The sequence below is a fragment of the Myxine glutinosa genome, chromosome 1 (genome assembly GCF_964187855.1).
Source record: "Myxine glutinosa chromosome 1, kmMyxGlut1.1, whole genome shotgun sequence".
NCBI lineage: Eukaryota > Metazoa > Chordata > Myxini > Myxiniformes > Myxinidae > Myxine > Myxine glutinosa.
The window spans coordinates 49,949,641-49,971,678 of record NC_136261.1 but is presented as its reverse complement, the minus strand read 5'-3'; the positions used below and the strand labels follow the sequence as shown (position 1 = coordinate 49,971,678).

The 22,038-nt window shown below is 42.4% G+C and overlaps 1 protein-coding gene across 1 annotated transcript in view; it reads left to right on the top strand.

Annotated features, from left to right (window-relative positions):
• Nucleotides 1–22,038, top strand: part of LOC137423625 (uncharacterized) — a 50,046-nt gene that overhangs the window by 5,479 nt on the left and 22,529 nt on the right. The gene's annotated exons all lie outside the window — the stretch shown is intronic.

Below are 22,038 nucleotides of genomic sequence, written 5' to 3'. Positions count from 1 at the left end.
TCTGGATACAGGCACATTTGTCAATTGCTGCCACTCAGCCCTAAGCCGATTAGCTGACTTGGTACGGCCATTGCGGACTAACCGGTGCAGCTGGTGATCACCCCTCCTTGTGGTTCTGCGGGGACGTCCTGACCTCGGTATTGGAGTAGGGACACCCCTCTGAGCATTTCGTTTCAGGATCTTTGACACCTGACCTTGAGTGATGCCATACTGCCGAGCAACAGCACGCTGTTTCATGCTGGAATTTCGTAAAGCCACCACTAAATGACAAACAGCATTGTCGAGTTGACGGACCATCTCCAGGGGAAGCGGCAATAACTTTTGTAGACGTGCAGCAGTTGTTTTCCACTAATACAGAACGCAACAACCATTGTATACCCGACTGTGAAGCCAATCGTCAAATGTACCTGTCCGTACATTTTGTCACGCCACCTGTGATATAATCCTGTTATTGACTTCTTGCTGCGACAGACAATCAGTGACATGGTTCTTTTAACAAAGAAATCACCGAAGCGTAAAAGAAACTCACCAGATTGATATACCGAGTTCAGAAAGTAAATCCAAGTCAAGAAAAAAAAAATATTCCATATTAAATGCCAAGTCTGTAATTTCCTTTTATATAATGTAGTACGTAATTTTTCTGTTGATTTACCTTTTGTATTAAATGATTGTTGATAATCGCTTTACCATTCTTTTCTTGGTCTTTCTTTATCAGGAGCATAAGGCAGATTTTAATGTTTCTTATGAAGTTCTTCAGGATATTTCAAATCAACCTCAAAATAATATCTAATTTTAGCTTTATCCAATTATTTTTGTGTAGAGATAACGATATCCTGTAAAACCTTTTCATAAACTTTCTCTTTAACCCACCTAAGTTCTCCATAAGGTAGGGCTTGAGACATAGCCCATCCATACAAATTGTTAGCATCATAATACATCAAATAAGAGCTATCTTTTGTAGCATCATAATTAGAAAGATATTTGTTGTTGGCTTTAGCATATCTACTCGAACAGACTTGTGATATTCCTCCTCTTTTCGCCTTTTCTATCATCAAAAGCATATCCACATCACTGATTAAATCCAAAGCCTGTTTTGTCATTTTTAAGCTAAACCAGTAGTGTCACTCCAAGCTAAACCAGTAGCAGTGTAATAGTGAGCAGGGTCTAATCCATAAGAATTTTTAACGGTTCTAAAAGTTTCAAATACATCAGCCAATAGAAAGACATCAGTTTTAAGATACAAATCGTGATACTCTCCAAGGTTCTTTATATTAAACTTTTTCCAAACATTTTGTGCTCGAGTATAATCTTCATCAGATATATGACTTTTATTTAACTCGTTGTAGAAATTTTATTTTGAGGGAAGCTGTGTTTGTTCAAATCTCTCAAATGAATCCATATAATCATGAGGATATATACCCTTTTGTGATGAGAGTTCAATCTCTTCTTGATTTATGAAATACTCTGAAAGACTCGGAAAGTTTTTAATATTTGATACCAAGTTAGATCATGGACTTGCCATAAATTTAAATGTATCAAGAAACCTGATATGAGTTATCGGAGATGTATGTATTGTTTTTGTGAATTAAATGTATTTCTGATCCGTGTTAGGGATTGCTGAAATGTCTCCAGATGTCTTTGAAAATTCATTAATAAATAGATTCCATTAATTTTCATTCATTAATAATATTCATTGTTATTAATAATATTCATTAATAAAAAATTCATTAAATGTCTCTTCTTCTTTTGTTGAGGACATTGGATTATTGGTTTCTCTCATTATCTTGGTTAATCGAACACAGTCTTTTTCTAGTCGTTTCACAAACTCCTCTGGGGCATCTCCTCCTCTATACTCCTCAAACTTGTTGTATTCATCACCAACGGATGATTTGATATAACTAGGGCATTGCCCGTACTATATCTATATCTAAAATTATATCCCCCCCCTCTATTTACATGAAATGGTTTGGTCCAAAGCGAACGGCTTGCGAGTACGGTGACAATCCCCCCCCTCTATTTACATGCAATGGTTTGGTCCAAAGCGAACGGCTTCCGGAGTTTGGTAAAGAAATCGCCATCGCGTGCACAAACGCGCAGGAAAGCGAATGAATCGCAAATTCGGTTTTATTAGTTTTAAAACGTAGTTTAACGCCAACATAGTTTGCAAACGTGAAATAAATGAATACGCTCTCAAATGTGCCATCCGAGGCAGAGTGTGTCCTCCACGTTCGGCACACGCGATCGTTCGCTGCTCTCTGATTGGTTGAATCGTTTTTTGGACATAGCTCGGTAAGTAATTGTCCGATTAATATGAAACCTTGAAAAGGCACATCCTCGGGTCCCCAGCAATATACCTGGCAAGTTAAAAGTATATCGGACCCGTGGTTGTCGAGAAACAGCGGTCACAGACAAACAGACGTACAAACGTACAAACGTACAGAGATTACTGGAATTATAGATAGATAACAGAAACCACAAGGAGTATGTTTTTGATATTTATTTGTGTAAGACCCTTTCGGGTCTGGAGAAGCAGTGTCTATTTTTTCAAGGATACTTTCAAAGTCAGCATATATCACGAATGGATGTTTTATAGTCTTGTTGAAATCTTTAAATTATATGTTTGAACCTACTTTTGGCATATTAATTACAGTGGATTTATGATCACTGCAGTATTTTGAATGTTGGTTTAATCTTTCTTTCGTATGAAAGAAGTTAAGACAACGCCTACAGGGGTATGTTTTATTAGCTGGATTACACGTTTGAGAAGTAGTCAATCGAGACAAATTTTTGATGTAAGCATAATGTGAATTTTCTTCTAAACTAAAACAAAGAAGGTCAATATGAGTTTCATCATTTTTATAGTTATCAGAAATTTTTAAAGTCTGAACTTTGTTTGTTTTTGTTAGTCCATAAACATTAACAGATAGATTATTCATTTTCTCAAATTTTAGAATATCAATCAATGACAGAGGAAGCTTTAAACCTTTAGCATTTAACGTATTCTCATATTTATTATAATGTGATACTCTGGTTTTGAATGTGGGGGATGTAGGTGAGCGAGAACAGACCATAGGAAACATTTATTATCTTTGTTTTGAATATTAACAACCACTTATTAAAGTTTTATAACCCTCCGTAAATCAATGTAAGAAGAAGCTTTGAGAGGGTCTGATTTCAGTATGTGTATATCTAAGAAAATGATTTTGCTAATACTATATCCACTACCCACCACAGTATTATCTACATCCTGCTCCTGTTTTACAAGTTTACCACAAACACCTGATGATAAGAAATCTTGGAATGATGTGATGAAGTGAGGGTCTGTTCTCATGCAGGGAGTTTCTTCGACACCATCTTTTGCCATACCCATTTTTACTCCCATGTGAAACTTTAAAGTAGTCATCTCAGTCAATGTGTCTTTTACAAGTGTTTCAACAAGAGGTTTAACCATCTCAACCACCTCAGCTATTGATTTTGGTCCTGGAGTTCCAAACTCAAAAACCCTTATTTAGGGTTTTGTGTCCCTTAAATGCTTAATCAGAGTTTTTTTATTTTAATAGAGTATAGAGTATTCACAATAGCAATACGTTGTATTCACAATATTTATATGGTAAAATTTTATTTAAACTAAAAATCTCGTCGTAATTTAGATACTTTTTCGCTTAAAATAATAATCAGTTCATGGCACAGATCCAAATTCATATTGATCCTTGAGGGATATTAAGTATTTGAACCTTTTTTTTCCAAAAATTTATTTCCCAATTTTTTTTCCAAAAATTATGTTGAAAATCTTTTTGAATTTTTTTTTTCCAATTCCCCCCCCCCCCCCCCCCGAAATGTTTTTCCAAATTTTTTTTAATTCTTCATTATCTTTTTCTTTTGTAATTCCTGTGAATGAAATGATCCCAAGATTTCTTCTCCATTTAAATCATATAATTTGTAAGTCCAAGGGACTATCCATTACATCAACGATTTTAAATAATTCATTAGTCCATCTCTTTGCATAACCTTTCTCAAAATGGCTTTTCCATCTGTATATTCTTACAATATCACCAACTTTGAACTTGGGCTTTCTCAAATTAATCTCCTTTTCATATTCTAATTTTGTAAATGTTTCCGATGGTTTTGATTTTGTTGATGAATGAACTGTAATATTGTAATCTATCTATAATTCCAGTAATCTCTGTCTGTACGTTTGTACGTTTGTCTGTGACCGCTGTTTCTCGACAACCACGGGTCCGATATACTTTTAACTTGCCAGGTATATTGCTGGGGACCCGAGGATGTGCCTTTTCAAGGTTTCATATTAATCGGACAATTACTTACCGAGCTATGTCCAAAAAACGATTCAACCAATCAGAGAGCAGCGAACGATCGCGTGTGCCGAACGTGGCGGACACACTCTGCCTCGGATGGCACATTTGAGAGCGTATTCATTTATTTCACGTTTGCAAACTATGTTGGCGCTATGTTGGCGTTAAACGATGTTTTAAAACTAATAAAAACGAATTTGCGATTCATTCGCTTTCCTGCGCGTTTGTGTACGCGATGGCGATTTCTTTACCAAACTCCGGAAGCCGTTCGCTTTGGACCGAACCATTTCATGTAAATAGAGGGGGGGGATTGTCACCACTCGCAAGCCGTTCGCTTTGGACCAAACCATTTCATGTAAATAGAGGGGGGGGATATAATTTTAGATATATATATATAGTACGGGCATGCCCTAGTTATCTATAATGTCGTGAATTATAGGTACCCATTGTTGAGAACGGAGTTGTGTGAATTTTTTATATAATCTCTCTTTCAAAGTACGATTAAAACGCTCAATAACAACTGCCTTTCCTTCATTAAAGGTGCTGTATAATTTAATGCCATTATCTTTGAGAAATTTTATAAATATTTTGTTATGGAACTCTGTTCCCTCATCAGTCCATAAACTTCTTTGGTTTCCTTTTGCTTTTACTAAATATTCCACTGAAAGCTAACATAAGAGTATCACCCCTTTTGTTTTTTAAAGGAACAACCCAGGCATATCTACTCCTCAAATCAATAACGGTTAAAGCATTATTTATTTTATTTATTTATTTATTTATTATTATTATTTATTATATAAATAATGTATTATTTATACATTATTTATTTATTTAAAGCATTATTTAGCAAATAACAGTATCCCTTATCATTATTTAATTCAATTAAATCAGCGGACCAGATGTGGTCGGTGCCTTTAGAATAAACCTTCCTTCTTTTAAACTTTGTGATTATAGGTTTATGTAATTCATTAGCCTTAAGCTCCTCAGTCTTGATGACATCATTGGAGCTTAATAGTTTTTTGAGGGCGAATAACCAAGAGCAAGCTTCAATTTAGCACTTATCAATTTTTTCACAATAAACCTATCAACTTTCTCTCTCAACGTTGGATTTTGTATCAAATTCCTACAGAGAATGAAAACCTTTTTGGTTTTCAACATATACATTTCTATCTTTGTTTTTAAAACATAAAGAATCCTTAGGAATGCCTTCACTCTCTCCTCCATTTATTTACAAATAAAAACTAACTAAAGTCAATAACTCCAACATCATCAACCGCATAATCTTTTCCTTCTTCTTCATCCCCACTTTCTCGTTTAAATCTCCCCCCCCTGAAGCTAATATTTTGTCCACCAGACTTTTCACTTCTTTATTTTCCTCGTCAGTGCGTTGAGCTTGATTTATTTGCAGTAATACCCTCAATATTTTCTTCCACTACTCCTTCACCCTTTTCTCCCTCTCCTCTCTTTTTTCCCTCTCCTTTTTCACACTCTCTTCCTTCTCTCTTTCCTCCTATCTTTTCTCTCTCTCTTCTTCAACTCCTTCCTCATCCCCTGCTACCCTTGAGTTTGAACCCCATAGAATATTATCTATATATATATATATATATATATATATCTGTGCAGTCTGTCTTGTCTTGTCACTGAACTACTCCCTCAAACTTTTGTGAAATCCTACCAAACTTTTGGTATGCACCTACCTCTCCTGTGGGTATGTCCGAAGGGTATTTTCCAAAGAAAATGTTTGAAAAAGTTTTTTGTTTTTTTTGAAATATTTTTTGATTTTTTTTTTTTAAACTTCAATTGTTTATAAAATGTAATATCAAGTGTATTACAAATACATTGTGCAAAATAATTGTATTATGATTGGTGTAAACCATGACAAAACAGCAACTCAGGTACAGTCATCCATCTATATATCTACATGTGTGGACAGTGTCTGTGTTGTCACTGAACTACTCCCTCTAACTTTTGTTTCTGTGGTTGTGAAGTGTTTTTAATAATGTTGTTGGTGAGGTGTTTTGAATCATGTGGTGGTGAGATGTTTTGAATTACGTGGTGGTGAGGTGTTTTAAATTACTTGGTGGTGAAGGTGAGGTGTTTTAAATTACGTGGTGGTGAGGTGTTTTGAATTATGTGGTGGTGAGGTGTTTTGAATTACATGGTGGTGAGGTGTTTTAAATTATGTGGTGGTGAGGTGTTTTGAATTATGTGGTGGTGAGGTGTTTTGAATTACTTGGTGGTGGTGTGTTTTAAATTATGTGGTGGTGAGGTGTTTTGAATTACATTGTGGTGAGGTGTTTTGAATTAAGTGGTGGTGAGGTGTTTTGAATTACGTGGTGGTGAGGTGTTTTGAATTACGTGGTGGTGAGGTGTATTCGTCCCAAACTTCCAGTCTGCACCTACCCCTCATGTATGTATGTGCTGAGGGGTTCTTGTTTTTATTTTTTATATATTTTTTCAACCTCAATTGCTTATAAAAATGTAATATCACAAACACTACAAATACATTTGTGCCAAAAAATTGTTTGTATTATGATTGGTGTAAATCATGTGATAACACAGCAACTCAGGTACAGTCATTATCCGCAGCTAAAATAAGTGCGCAACTCTGTAACAACGCGTGGTGAGGCGAGCGTAGCGAGCCGAACCAAGCTAGTACATAATATTGTTGCGGATCTGCCGCCAGCCTTCTCCCCTTACCAAGGGGGGATTAGTCCCCTTGTCTTGACTGACCTGGCGCGACCCGAGACCTATTACATCCCTTCCGGACAGCGCTAAATAGGGTTTCAGGACCAAATTCGCTGTTACCTAAGTACTAGCGCTGCCCTGAAGCGAGGAAATAAGCCTCGCACGAACCACGTGTGTTGGTGATACGCCGAGCGGTTGCGCACACGTGATCCGCGCCGTTATAGATGGTGGAACCCGATTCAAGCGGTTCTATTCGTACCACACTTAGCCAATGGAGAAATCACAAAGGTGATCGAATTGGAAAGGAAAGGAAGAACAAAGATGTTTAATTAATATTGCACGTATTTACAGCCAGGACGAAGAGACACAGGGAAATCCTTAAACAGTCTTATACTTCATACCCCTGGACAAACGGGCCCGTCTCACACACACACACTCACACGGGGATTGCAGATGAGCAGGATGATGTTCACCAGCTCCGCGTCCAGGGATGGCTCTCGTGCAGCTCTCTCCGGTCCCCAGCACGTCCCGTGGAGATGGAGGCAGGAGAAGGCAGGAGCTCGTAGCATGTCGTGTGAACAATCAGGTTATCTCGGGGCGCACGGTAGAGGGTGGACTTTGGTGCGACTGGCGGTTATTCACTCGCGATTATGGCCGCGTTCACTAGGTGTGGCCGAAATGCGCTATCTGAGTTACCGGCATGTCTGGCTGCGCCCGCATACATGTACGGCCAACGCCTCTTCCTCTATCCCCTGGTGCGCACGTTCTTTTGCGAGGGTCAAAGTTCAACAATGGCGAGTGATGCAAATTCTCTGGCACAGTCCTCTCGCGCCATTGTTGCAAGTCATGTCCTGCTTGTAAGTCCTCCTTTACAACGCGCTTACCCTCTCCAAGTCCTCTGCAAGTCCTGTTCAAGTCCTGCTTGTAAGTCCTCAAGCTCCCTCTCTGCAAGTCCTTTCGAGGGCTTTTCGTATGGACTTATATAGACCCGCCCCGCGAACCTTCTGGAACTCACCAGACTCTCTTCACCACGCCCTCTCACACCATGCCGCTCGAGCTCTGATTGGCTGGCGGCTCTTACCGTCCGCTCACCCCGACCCCGCTCCCCTCCTTCACTTTCCGAGGCCTACCTCATGTTAACTCGACTCGGGGACAGCCAAGTGGGACGCGGGATGGATTGCGCCCATTGAGGTAGAATGGAGGTTGGAGCAAAATGATTAGGGGCCTATTCTCCTGTCTTTACACAACGCAGGTACTAAGAGGGGAAATGGCCTATTCTTACACATACTAAGACATAACTATACTACAAATGGGCCTATATGTTGCTCGTGTGACTAACTATGTGGGGCAAACCTTTAACTTTTAATGACTTCAATGTGCCAATCTCAAAACCGCAGCAATATATTCATCTGGATTTTGAGATATCCTTGCATTTGTAATTATTTTTCTCATAATAGGATACCAATAAGATTTGTTGATGATTTCTAAAAGAGTTTTATGTTTCATAACTTTCAGAAGTTCATTTTTATTTTATATTTTAATCAGGTCTCCATTTGTGAGTTTAGCAATATCAGTACAAGACCAGTTCTTAATTACAAAATTCCCATATATATTGTTGTGGATTTGAGAATTGTGTTGTGTTTTTTTTTATTATCGTTGTAAGTGTAATGAAGCTTGTGTAAATATCACCCTCCAGTTTGTGTATGGAGGTCAAGGTCGTCCCCTTAGTTATTCCATATACAATCACGTAGCAAATCATAGATTTCCTTTTTCAGTAGTTATCTCCTTATTCTATGTAGTTTAAGGCTGTGTTTCCCATTAATTGCCACTCCATTGCACCGAATTCAAAGAAGGTAGATTCCTTTCCAATTCCCCTTTTGTCAGCTATTTCCAACTGCGTTCGCCACTGCTGCTTTGGGGTTGCGGTTTTCGCCGCAAGACTCCATTACGCACGCGGTCAAGCTGGGGAAGAAAGGCGTGGCCCGCCCCTCGTCATCATGGGCGGAGTCAGGAAGAGCCCGTGCCCACCAATCAAGGCCGAGGCGAGCGGACCGATGGGCGTGTTCTGGAGGCCGGTGGCTTGATCGCCCCAGGCGCAATATAAGCGGACGCGCAAGCCTTGACACGAGAGATGAGTGAGGAGGGCGCACGGAGCAGTTCAGTGAAGTAGGGGCATTGACCGAGTTGGGTTCTGAGGAGGAAGGCGCTTGCGAGAGGTACGAGCGAGAGGAGGGACGCTGATTTAAACAGCCCCCAGCCGTGTGCAGCTCTGACGTGCTGCTTCAAGCAAACCTTGCTGTGTGGACCCGAGCGCGGAGAGTCGGCCACTCGCATCAACCCTGCCGTCCTGTACGGGATCGATCGTCATCCCTCCAGCCCTGTGGTCCCACTTTCTTCTCCCTTCAGCCAATCCAACCTGCATTTCCCCATTCGTGTGAGTCTGTCTTTGTTTGTTCTGTCCTGGGTTTTCAAGAAAGACTGCAATAGGTAAGCTAGCGTTGCACTGTGTCCTTCTGGTCCGTCCCTCTTTCTGCCTTTATTTTCTTATCTTTCCATTCTCCTTGGTTTCGTTTGATTGTGTAAATATTAATTAGTAAATAAATCATATTTGTATTTCCTACCTTCGTGCTTCTTCTTCACATTCGGTCGTCTTTGTGATTTCCCTCATTGGACACCTGTGGCACGATTTGGCCAACTTTCAGGATCGGGTCTAGTCCTTGTTAATAGTTCGTGCCGCGGTTGCTAAAACCGCTCGGCAATTAACATCTGTCCGCGGTATGAACGGGGTTGCACACCTGCCTTTCCGGAGGTAGCTGTGTAGCGTCAGGAGCGGAGACGGCCAGTGAAAATAGAAGGGGGGATTAACCCCCCCCCCCCCCAAGGGGAGTGCCGTACTCCGGTTCTGCAACAATTGGTGTCAGGAGTGTCGGAGTCGGACCTGAAGCGCGATTAGCGCGCTCAAAATTTAGAGCGGCCAAAATTAAATTTATAACATCTAAATTAAAAATCGCGCCATGGATGGTCAAGGCGACCGGATACCGGTGGGGGAAGTAGAAGAGGGGTTAGGGGTAACCCAGGACCCCATGGAGGAGGTGGGAGAAATGGAGGAGGAGAGAAATGGTGAGGTGGTTGCGGAGGTGTCAGGTGCGCAAGATGGCGCCCTCGCGCACGTGGGTGCAGAGGCACAAAATGGCGGCTCGCACGTGGCTGCGGCAGCTGCGCCCGCTGCACCAATGGGGGTAGTCCAAATGCAAGCCTTCATGGTCCAAATCATGGCGGAAATGAAACGGGAGAATGGCGGTCTTGAAAAATGGGAAATCTAATTGAAGGGTGTTGTAATAGAATAAAGGGGGACAAATCACGGGCAGAAATGAAGGCCGATAGAGAGCCAATGGGAAATGATTGGAAAACCAAATTCGGGGGATTGAGTAAGGAGGTGGAAAAGATGGATGCAATGCCAATGAGGGAAGAAGTAAGGGCCAACACCAATAACTTGGGAAGCAAATTGGAGGGACTCGGAAGCAAATTTGAGGGATTCGGAAGCAGATTAGGGGATAAACTGGAGGGCATAATTGGCCAAGCCAAAGAAATTAATGAGGGGTTGGCGAGGGGGCAAGCCGCATATGAGATGAGGGAAGCCGAGAGGGAGGTTGACCGCAGGTTGAGCGAGAAGGTCCCAAGGGTGCTCGACGGGGTAAAGCGGGGCGAGAAGCGCTGGTTGAGCGAAGCGGAGCAAAGTGCGGGTAAAATGACGGGGGTAGAGATCGCGACCCAAGGTATGGAAAAGCCGGCGACCGCTGAGGTAGGAGAGAAAATTTTATTAAAGCTAACGGTCGCCGAGGTGAACAAAGAAAAAATGGGTATAGTTAAAATTGAAAAGACGATGGAGGTAGCCCAGGAATTGAAGGAAAAGATGGAAAATGTACAAAGTCTGAATTCGCATTGTGATGCTGTGCTTAATCCTTATAAAGATTTGCAGGTGCGCATGGAGAAGAGGATCCCCCAGATGAGTTGTGCTGTGTATTGTGCGGGGAGATTTTGTAGACGGATGTTTGGCGCGAAAAGGATTTTCGCGCGCTTGGGATCCCAGCGTAACGCGGGTGTTTGTGGAAGGTCCGTTGGGCGCTGTGTAAGTGGAAATGGCATGCGTACGAGGAAAAAGTGTGCGTCGTAGAGTGAGCGTGTTACGAAGCGCGAGTGTGAAACCGAGTGCGAGCTTGAATGCACGTCGGAGTGTACGTGCGAGGGTGAGAGTGACCCGGAGAGTGAGTTGGTGGAGGAGCGGATGCGAGAATGCACGCTTGGAATAGTTGAGAGTGTGCGAGGAAGCACACCTGAGTTGGTTGCGGCGCGGGTGTGTGAGAGCCCATTGAAGCGCGTGAGTGGGTGGATGCGAGAGTGCACGCCCATGGTGAGTGGTACGGAGTACGCACCGAGGGAGAGTGCGCAAGACAGTGCGCGAGGTGTGTTAAGGAAGTGTGCGGACGGGGAGGGTGCGCGAGAGGTGTGGTGTGTAACAGGGAGTGCGGTGGTGGAATGGACGGAGTGTGTGGGATGCACTGGAGGCGCCGAGACGCCAGGTTTTGTGAGTGTGAGACGGGTCGCGTATGCGAGTGAAGCATCGACGTTGAACGGGGCAGCGGTTAGGGCGACGGATAGCGTGCGCGGTGCGCTTTGTTGGATGCGAGGCCCGGCGCGGGTCGGTGTTGCGTCGCTTCTCTTCGAAGCGTCGTGGCCGATTCGGGCCTGGCTCCACCTTGCACGGTCGAGTCCGGGCCTTGTCGGGCAAGGCGACCGGTCCGGTTCAGGAGCAGGTAGGAGGGATCGGAACGGTGCCCCCTTGCGGGGTCGGGGATCCGACCGGGCGAGATTGAGCCATCGGGCCGGGGACCGGAAGGTGCCGCGCCGAGATGGTGCGTGGAATCTCGGCCCGACCAAACCGCCTCCCCTGAACCGAATGCCGGACGGATTCAACCTGCAGGCGACCAAACCACCCGAATTCATTGCTCGGCTTTGCGAAGCCGAGTTTTAATGAAGTCATGATGCACCGAGGCTCAGATATAGTGGACTGTGATGATGAAGATGATAGTGTTTTGGATTCGAAATTTTGGGAATAGTGAATAGGATTAGCAGAAGTGATTGGCAAAATTTGATTGGCTGAAATTGGTTGGGCCAAATTGATAGTGGAAGATACCCGATGTGATGGGATGGCAACTCTGCTATCCCTCACAGCGGGGGAAAAGGAGCACTAGTTATGGGGTTTGGCAGTGAAAACTAGCCGAGGGAGGGTTTGGATAATGTGTAGGGACCTAGAGATTGACCATAGGTAACTGTAGAGGTAAGTAGCGACATTGGACAGGTAGTGGGGACATAGAGAGGGTAGTTGGATTATAACACGAGGGAGCGCAATAATGTAAGGGGCGACTGGGAAGCGCAAGTTTCAGAGGGGAGTAGGTAGATAAGATGATGCCGTGTGTGTGTGTAAAAGTGTATTCAGAAGTGTATTGTGAAAAGAGTGAGGTGATTGTGAGTTGTATTGAGCGTGGAGGTGTATGGAGCAGTGTATGGGTGAGTGAGTGATTGTGTGTTGTGTTCAGCGAATGGTCCTGGAGGAAGGAGGGTGCAGGAAGCACCAGGTGCACGAATGATGGCACAGGTGTGCAAATCCAGGTGAGCATGGTTGTGTGGAATAGCTGGTATGGAATATATGGAGTATGGAATGGATGGTGTGGAGGGAGTATGGTGGAAACTGTGGAGTGGAGTGGATGGTGCGAAGGTGCGTATGGGGAGGATGGACCCCATCACGAATACCCGGGGCGGGTAGTTTAAGAGTTAGGTAGAGGGTATAGGTAAATTGTGGTTGGATATTGGCATCTGTGGTGCGTGGTGGAAGAATGGTGTTTGGATGGGTGCATTAGTGTCGTGGAAATGACTGGGCGTGTGGCCTGTTAGTGTGTGTAGTTGGTTGAGCACTCCACCACTGTTAGGATGTCGGCCAGGTGAGGCCGCAAGTGGGCTCTGGGAGCCGGTAGAGTTGGGGATGGGGCCCGAGGATCCGGAGGACGGACCCGGGTAGCCCAGTGCCATAGAAGGCACCGAGTGGGGAGAGCGCCAGAGGGCCTTCCCCAGGTAGATAGGTTAGGGTGAGGAGCAGGTAAGCTCGGAGGCAACTACAGTGGTGGAGGTGTGCAGGTGGGTAGACCTGCTGGGAGAGCCACACGTCCCAGTCCTGAAATTGTGCAAAGGCACAGGGAGTTGAATTGGGGGAGTGAGACCCCAAATTGAGGAAGCACCACAGTTTGGTCAATGGGAATTTGGTTCTTAAAACCGCATAGAGTAAGATTGCCAATGGATTGGCAGGGGAAAGACCCCGGGTAGTGTAAAGTGTATTAAAGTCGTTTAGAGGATAGTTAGGATTAAGAATCTCCTCGCACCATCTACATCCACTCACCTGAGGTAACAAGACTCCACACCATACCATGTTGTTTTTATTGGTTTTGAGCAAATGTTTGGATTGTGAGACGCATCATGACGTGGTTGAGACATTGTGCTTTGATGGTCCATCTCTCCCTCCTTATGAGGATTGATGATGAATTTGGGTGATGGCAAATTTTGGATTAGAGGGATTGTGGTGACGAATTTGGTGCAGGGGAAATATGGGGAAGACGAGACATTATTGACGAATTTGTAAATGTGTAGGTTTTTGTAAATACGGGGACGGGCAAGGGGGGGGGGGTAGTGTAGGTCACAAGTGGGGGGCGTACGGTAGAGACGAGCTTTCTCACTTCGCTCTCCGTACGCACCTCATCCTGCATTGCCTTGTTTGATGTGTACCCTTGCGCCCTTACCCCTCACTCACCTGTCTTCTTTTCCCCTGTCTCCCATCCGAGGACTGTGCTCTCTGGGCACCGAGGGGAGCGTGCGGGAGTCCGCCATGGTGTGCCCGAGCTCTCGCAACCACAGCTGCCTGCATCAATGCACCACTTATGGACCACATGTCTGTGGCTGAGCACCACTCATTGACCCCACGGGTTGGGGCATGGCCCCTCTGCTGGAACCGGCCATGATGGCCCGAGATCTTGCTGGCGGACCTTGGTAGCATGGCACCTGTGGCACACAGGTGAACCACTCATAGAACCACTCATAGAACCACTCATTTCCCCTGTGGGCCATAAATAAAAAATTGACACGTTCTGTGCTTGTTTTATTATGTCCAAATCGGCCGCCAGCAAGAAGCACATGAAGAAAGACAACATCAAGAACGACAACAGCCAGCAGAGGGAGCCGAAGAGGAAGACCAGCACCAGGGGTTTGTTTGGTTAATTTTTTATTGTGAACTGCAATGACTGTGCACTGGTTGGTGCCTCTGGTGCTTTATGGTGTTTTGGTGCGTTTTTTTGGTGCTTTATGGTGTGTCGATGCAGGGCAGGCTGTCTCCCCCCCAAAAGAACAATCACAGGTCCTGGGTTGGTTTTGTAAATACAAGTAGCGTCAACTGCAAATAATGCTTCCCCGTTGTTCATGTTGTAGTTTGAAAACCATTCCGCAATTCGGTTAGCTGTGGGCGTAAATCTGTTAGGCAGGGTGCAATGCAGCAGCAGGACATATTTATTTGTGTTTTAAAACTGTCACACGCAGGGTCAGGTTAAATGTAGAGGGAACTACACCTACGTGCCACACTAAAGGTAAAAGTTTAATAGGCCCGGGATGTGCCTAAGAGGAGGAGGGTGCAGTGTTGTGGATTTGAGAATTGTGTTGTGTTTTTTTTATTATCGTTGTAAGTGTAATGAAGCTTGTGGAAATATCACCCTCCAGTTTGTGTATGGAGGTCAAGGTCGTCCCCTTAGTTATTCCATATACAATCACGTAGCAAATCATAGATTTCCTTTTTCAGTAGTTATCTCCTTATTCTATGTAGTTTAAGGCTGTGTTTCCCATTAATTGCCACTCCATTGCACCGAATTCAAAGAAGGTAGATTCCTTTCCAATTCCCCTTTTGTCAGCTATTTCCAACTGCGTTCGCCGCTGCTGCTTTGGGGTTGCGGTTTTCGCCGCAAGACTCCATTACGCACGTGGTCAAGCTGGGGAAGAAAGGCGTGGCCCACCCCTCGTCATCATGGGCGGAGTCAGGAAGAGCCCGTGCCCACCAATCAAGGCCAGCCAAGGCGAGCGGACCGATGGGCGTGTTCTTGAGGCCGGCGGCTTGATCGCCCTAGGCGCAATATAAGCGGACGCGCAAGCCTTGACACGAGAGATGAGTGAGGAGGGCGCACGGAGCAGTTCAGTGAAGGAGGGGCATTGACCGAGTTGGGTTCTGAGGAGGAAGGCGCTTGCGAGAGGTACGAGCGAGAGGAGGGATGCTGATTTAAACAGCCCCCAGCCGCGTGCAGCTCTGACGTGCTGCTTCAAGCAAACCTTGCTGTGTGGACCCGAGCGCGGAGAGTCAGCCGCTCGCATCAACCCTGCCGTCCTATACGGGATCGATCGTCATCCCTCCAGCCCTGTGGTCCCACTTTCTTCTCCCTCCAGCCAATCCAACCTGCATTTCCCCATTCGTGTGAGTCTGTCTTTGTTTGTTCTGTCCTGGGTTTTCAAGAAAGACTGCAATAGGTAAGCTAGCGTTGCACTGTGTCCTTCTGGTCCATCCCTCTTTCTGCCTTTATTTTCTTATCTTTCCATTCTCCTTGGTTTCGTTTGATTGTGTAAATAGTAATTAGTAAATAAATCATATTTGTATTTCCTACCTTCGTGCTTCTTCTTCACATTCGGTCGTCTTTGTGATTTCCCTCATTGGACACCTGTGGCACGATTTGGCCAACGTTCAGGATCGGGTCTAGTCCTTGTTAATAGTTCGTGCCGCGGTTGCTAAAACCGCTCGGCAATTAACATCTGTCCGCGGTATGAACGGGGCTGCACACCTGCCTTTCCGGAGGTAGCTGTGTAGCGTCAGGAGCGGAGACGGCCAGTGAAAATAGAAGGGGGGATTAACCCCCCCCCCCCCCTAAGGGGAGTGCCGTACTCCGGTTCCGTAACAATATGTTCCGATTCATAAAGTATGTAAAACCGATCACCCTTTTCTTGTAGGTATCCCTGAATACAAAAATTATAATTCTCTTGTATTCTTCTTCCTGCCATTTATGTATCAAATATATGTGAGATTAATATTATGACAGGTAATACCACCCCATCTTCCCACTACCAAATCGGTTTGTATTCCTCGGTCCTTCTATATTTATCTCATTACCTTCCTTCTTTGTCATATAAACGATTGTTTTGCTGTCACATAATTTTCTAAAATTGAAATCATGTATTTGTTGTTTGCTAATTGTACTTCCACATAACTCCTTATCCTCACCAAGCGGATAATATTCTTCTTTACGAGACTGATTAAAATCATGTAGGTCTTCTAAGTTTATTGAAAAAGACCAATTATACCCTAAATCAGGCATATCATACTCCCATTTATCTGTTCGCATATTAACTATATGTCCTTCTTTGTGAAATTCATTTGTAAGCAGATAGTTAAATTGAATGAGGAAAGGTGTATGGTCTGTATAACCAGGTGTTGTGGTTGTAAATTTAACTTGTTTAACAAAACGTGCTGTTTTATTTAAAGAGAGACATTGTGATAAATCATTAAATCTAATTAAGTCATGAGCATCGGTGGGGCTTAGATAATTGATTAATTTATAAGTATTTTTCGCATTAATATTTTTTGCTATATTATATTTTTGTCGTTCAGCCTGTGCCTTTGTATAATAATTTGATAAATCAATATTCTGAGGGGATACTCCAAAGATAGAACCATCTTTTCCAACATAAGTCATTTATATTAGATTAAAAATGACATCATAAAAAATTTTCATTATTGTTGAGTTGAAATAATACATATAATCATAATTGACCACAACATTTACAATTAATGTCTTGAACTTGAAATGTTTGATAAACACCATTCTGTAAGAATTTTATTACTTCAACAGGTGGTGGTATACCATAACTATCAAAATAATATATATCCTGACTATTATGAATACAAACTCAGTGAGAACCATTCTGTGTATCTAAATTCATAATAATATTCTTTGTATTCTTGGACAACTTTGTTAATTCATCTCTCATACAAATAACCCCATTATCAATTTTTAGTTTTTTACAATATTTAGTAAGTTCTATATTTGACGTTGTATTCTTTCCAAATTGTTGAAACCATTTATCCATTTATTTATGAGAAAGATATGATCCATTACCCCTATTAGTTAGTTTACACCTACCTGTGCGATAGAAGAAACCATATCTCCAACTAACAATCTTGCTTTATGAGGTAGGCTTTCAAGCTTTTCAGCAAAATCTACAATTACACCACTTCCACTACTTTGTTTCTCCAACTCCTTGTTATGTCTTTCCAATTCTTTTTGAGCTTTTAGTTGTGCCTTCCTTTCGTTAGCAGTTTTTACCGCTGCTGAAATACCACCCATCAATGCTCCCACCGCACTTAAACCAGCAAATAAAGGCATTAAAATGGGAGAAATCCTCCTCTTGTCTCTGTTATTGAATATTTCTTTGACATAGGTTTTGATATTTTAAATTTAAGTGAGCCAGTATCATTTAGTGTTTTCACCCGCTCTTTTGTGAGCAAAACATCAATTCTTACTGCTGCTTTTCTTTGAATTTTATTAACATTAATAATGCAAGGCTTTTGATTTTGAATACAAGACGATAGTTTATCAAGATTGATTTGATTAATATATACCCCAGTTGGTTCTTTAGCACTCATTTATTTATTAGAAAAATCTATGTGATATTAATCATAACACCATTATCTGTGTTAATCTGCAATTTTGTTTCTTCCAAAAGCAAACAATATGTTTCAACCTCTTCATTCTCCCCTCTTTCAATGTATCGAGAAGTATCCACTCTATTAGACTTTATAGTTTCCTTTTGAGAACTCAGGGCCAATTGCGTATATTGTACAAAGTTTTTGAACCGCAACCATATCCAAAATTGGATCTTTATTACCATTGCTTTCACACGCCTTTTTGTAAGACTTGTAGGCTTCCGCATAATCATTTTTTTCCCAATCAATTTCCAATCTATCTCGCGGGGAAAATGTACCATCTAGAGAAACCCGAAGTTGTTTCACCTTGGCATTATCACTCAGCACATTATTTTTATCAGTACCTTCATCTCCATCTGGTTTCTTAAAAATGAGCCATACGTATCGTGGCTTTCCTTCCAGAACACCTAGATTCCAAGTGTAGCTAGTGTGTTCCAGTTTAACATGTTGACGTCTTATTTTAAGGTATGATACATTTAGCGGTTTCTTTGAGTTAAGTCTTCTATTTAACATCTCTTCTGTTTTAAGATTAGGAGTATATTCACTAATATACCAACACAAGTCATTAATTTTAAATTTATTATTATCACCAAAAGCATTAGCATCCCCAAAAAGCAATCTATTTACATTATCATTCCTTTGTAGTTGAAATCGAATTTTAAGACCATATAAAACTTTATTATAATCACAAAATCCAAATATACCCTTGAGGGGAACTGCTACTGTAAAACTATTGACTGCTTTCGTATCATCGTTATACATTAACTTTCTTTGACTATAACCAGGGTCTGTGTTTGTTCCCGTTGACATATCAGATATAAAACCTTCAACAGCTCCCTTACCCATTCTATCACCAAACGAATATAGTGTGAATTTCATCATTTCAGATGTAGCAGAGACATAATCAACCGCTTCAACCTCTTGTGTTTCAATATACAAACGGACACTATCAAACATTTTCCAGAAGAAATCATTTACGAGTGTAGCATTAGTGTTATTCGCAGCCTTAGTGAATTGAAATTTACACAACAAGAAACTATCAGCTAGATTCAGGTAAGTTTGTTAATTATTTATTTCAAAACTTTTTGTTCCGTTTGAATTCCAGTCTGTTCCTGTTATAGCATTTACCTTATAATAGTCTTACTTTTTAATAGAGTTTGAAATGATAATCGTATCATCCAAATCATATCAATTATCCCATCTCCTTTATTTCTAAATTGATGCCCTACACCCCGTTGTCTCTTTGGTTTATAGTATCCTCTACCAAGAAACACTGTTATGTCGGTAGGGTAGCGCAATATCTCGAGCCAGATAGATTTGTGTAGGTAGGTATCCGACTGTCGTGATAGGAAATCTACCTGTAATAAGTTCTGTGTGTTTTGGCGGTTTGTCGGGTAAGAGTATACCTGTGAACATACCAGGATGTTCGAGTGTTAGATAGTTCGGGATTAAGAATAACGCCCCTGTGTGTCAAACCTGGTCATCAAACCTTTGTCCCTTATGGCAATGCACACCTGTAGACACTTAGTTCGGCCCTTTAGTGCACGCATTAATTAAATTCCCTTCCCTGACAAGACTTTGGAAGAAAACGGACTGGAGGCCAGTTTTAATCCAAAAGTTATTGAAATTGGTTTAATCCAAAAGTTATTGAAATCATATTTGTTCAATTTTACATCAGTGCAATATATTTCAGTATCCTTTTTAAATGAGATTGATTGAAATTTGTCTTTTGTGTTTTGAAACATTGTATTTATTAGACAAAAAAGTGATTGCCAAGAGATTGAGGGGAAAATAATTTACTATAATCTCAAAATGGTATGTGGTTTCTGGAGGTGTTCAAACAAGAACATTAAGAGAAGTTTATCATTTCATATCAGCTCAAGGGCGATACCTAAACCGAGAGTTAAATTCTAACATCACATTTGTCAATATTCTAGATGGTGATTGTTCTTCTAAGAGAATTAAGTTATTACCTAAAAATGAAACACAAATATTCGTTGGGTCTCTGCATGAGTATGATGAAAAATGGGGGGAGTTAATAAGTTTAATGCAGGTGTGAGTCAATAGCTTAATTTTCCCCATTGACTTCAATGTTAAATTTGAGGTGAGCTCGAACCTATGAGTAGTAGTTTGGTCGATTGAGGATTTAATATTTGGAAATAGGTTGTCCCAAAAGAGGGTGAAATCTGGTTGAAAATCCAGTGAGTTATTAAGTTTTTGTCCCCCGTCGCACTGCAGAGCAAAAGGGTGACTATGGTTTTCCCCTCCGTCCATCCGTGCGTGCGTGCATAGGCGAAGGACCGAATTATAATTTGGTGTGTGGTTGCAACTAGGCATATGGAAGAACCCTATTGAAAATTAGGTCGCCACGTCAAAATCCAAGATGGCCACCGCCATGTATGTCTGAACCTTGTGGCCGGAATATCTTGAAAAATAAATAAACTACTAACTTCGAATCTGGTGTGTGGGTGTATCTAGGCATAAGGAAGAACGCTATTGAAAATTGGGTCGCCACGTCAAAATGCAAGATGGCCACCACCATATATATGTCTGAACCTTGTGAGCGAAATATGTCCGTGCGTGCGTAAGTAAAGGACCGAATTCTAATTTGGTGTGTGGTTGCAACTAGGCATATGGAAGAACCCTATTGAAAATTAGGTCGCCACGTCAAAATCCAAGATGGCCACCGCCATGTATGTCTGAACCATGTGAGCGGAATATCTTGAAAAATAAATGAACGACTAACTTCTAATCTGGTGTGTGGGTGTATCTAGGCATAAGGAAGAACGCTATTGAAAATTGGGTCGCTACATCAAAATCCAAGATGGCCACCACCATATATATGTCTGAACCTTGTGAGCGAAATATGTCAGTGCGTGCGTGCGTAAGCAAAGGACCGAATTCTAATTTGGTGTGTGGGTGCATCTAGGCATATGGAAGAACCCTATTGAAAAATAAGTCGCCACGTCAAAATCCAAGATGGCCGCCACCATATATATGTCTGAAACTTGTGAGCGAAATATCTTGAAAAATAAACGAACTACTAACTTCTAATCTGGTGTATGGGTGTATCTACGCATAAGGAAGAAAGCTATTGAAAATTGGGTCGCCACGTCAAAATCCAAGATGGCCGCCTTGTGTCTTCCACTTTGTCAACGCACATCACTTCACCGACGGGGGACCGAGGCGTAACGCTTTTTTTTTAGCTCTTTCCCCATTGACTTAAATCTTAAATTCTGTGTTTTAGTAGTTGGTAAATTAGCTTAGTAAAAAGTGGATGCAATTTTTTGAGAGAAAAGGGGGTGTTATTTTATGACAGAGGGGTGTGAGTCAATAAGTTTTTCCCTTTTTCCCCATTGACTTCAATGTTAAATTGAATGTGTCCCAGACCAACATTTCCCCCCTACTCATGGTTGTCTCAACACAATGGATAATGGCCACACAACTCTTTTCAGACTCATCAGAAAGTGAATTTGATGAAGATCGGAGTGCTAAACTAGCTTTTAGAAAATAAAATTGCTCCTGCACTCCCAATTTACCATAGGAGAGTCTCCTCCTGTTCGCCGGTGCAGGCGTCATGACGTCAAAGCCTGTACCGGCATCATTTTAAATAATTATGACGTCATAGGTCACGTGGTACAGGTGCCATCTTGGAAAAAACGAAAAACGATGCACCTCTATATCTCCAAACCAATTCCATGGAAAAAAAATTGAAACATGCTTCATTGTAAAGAACTCCGCATGGGGAATAGGTGTTGTTAATGATGACGTCATTTGTGCCGTAATTATGACGTTGTGGGGGTTATCCCATTGAGGCATAATCCACAGGCATGGGACCAGGGGGTGTATTGATGGTTGGTATGGGCGTGGCGTGCACTCTGTTGTTGGAGGCACGCCCCCTTAAGAGGCTGGGGTGGAAGTGATTTGATATATAAAGATGCATGAGTTCCGGTCGGGTTTTAGTTCTGTTGAAGTAAAGGAGCTTTGTACAAGCCAAGAAGTGTCTCGCCCTCTCGTTGTCCACAACTCCTACATTGGTGACCCCGACTTGGTCTTGAACGTTTTCGGAGCTTCAAACGAACATGGCGACAAGCGCAGTTTCGATTAAACTGGCGGAGTTTTGGGAACGACAAGCTGCCAACAAGCGCTACCCAATCCCGCACATCCAGGATTTTTCTGCCCGCTTGGCCGGTAAAGTTT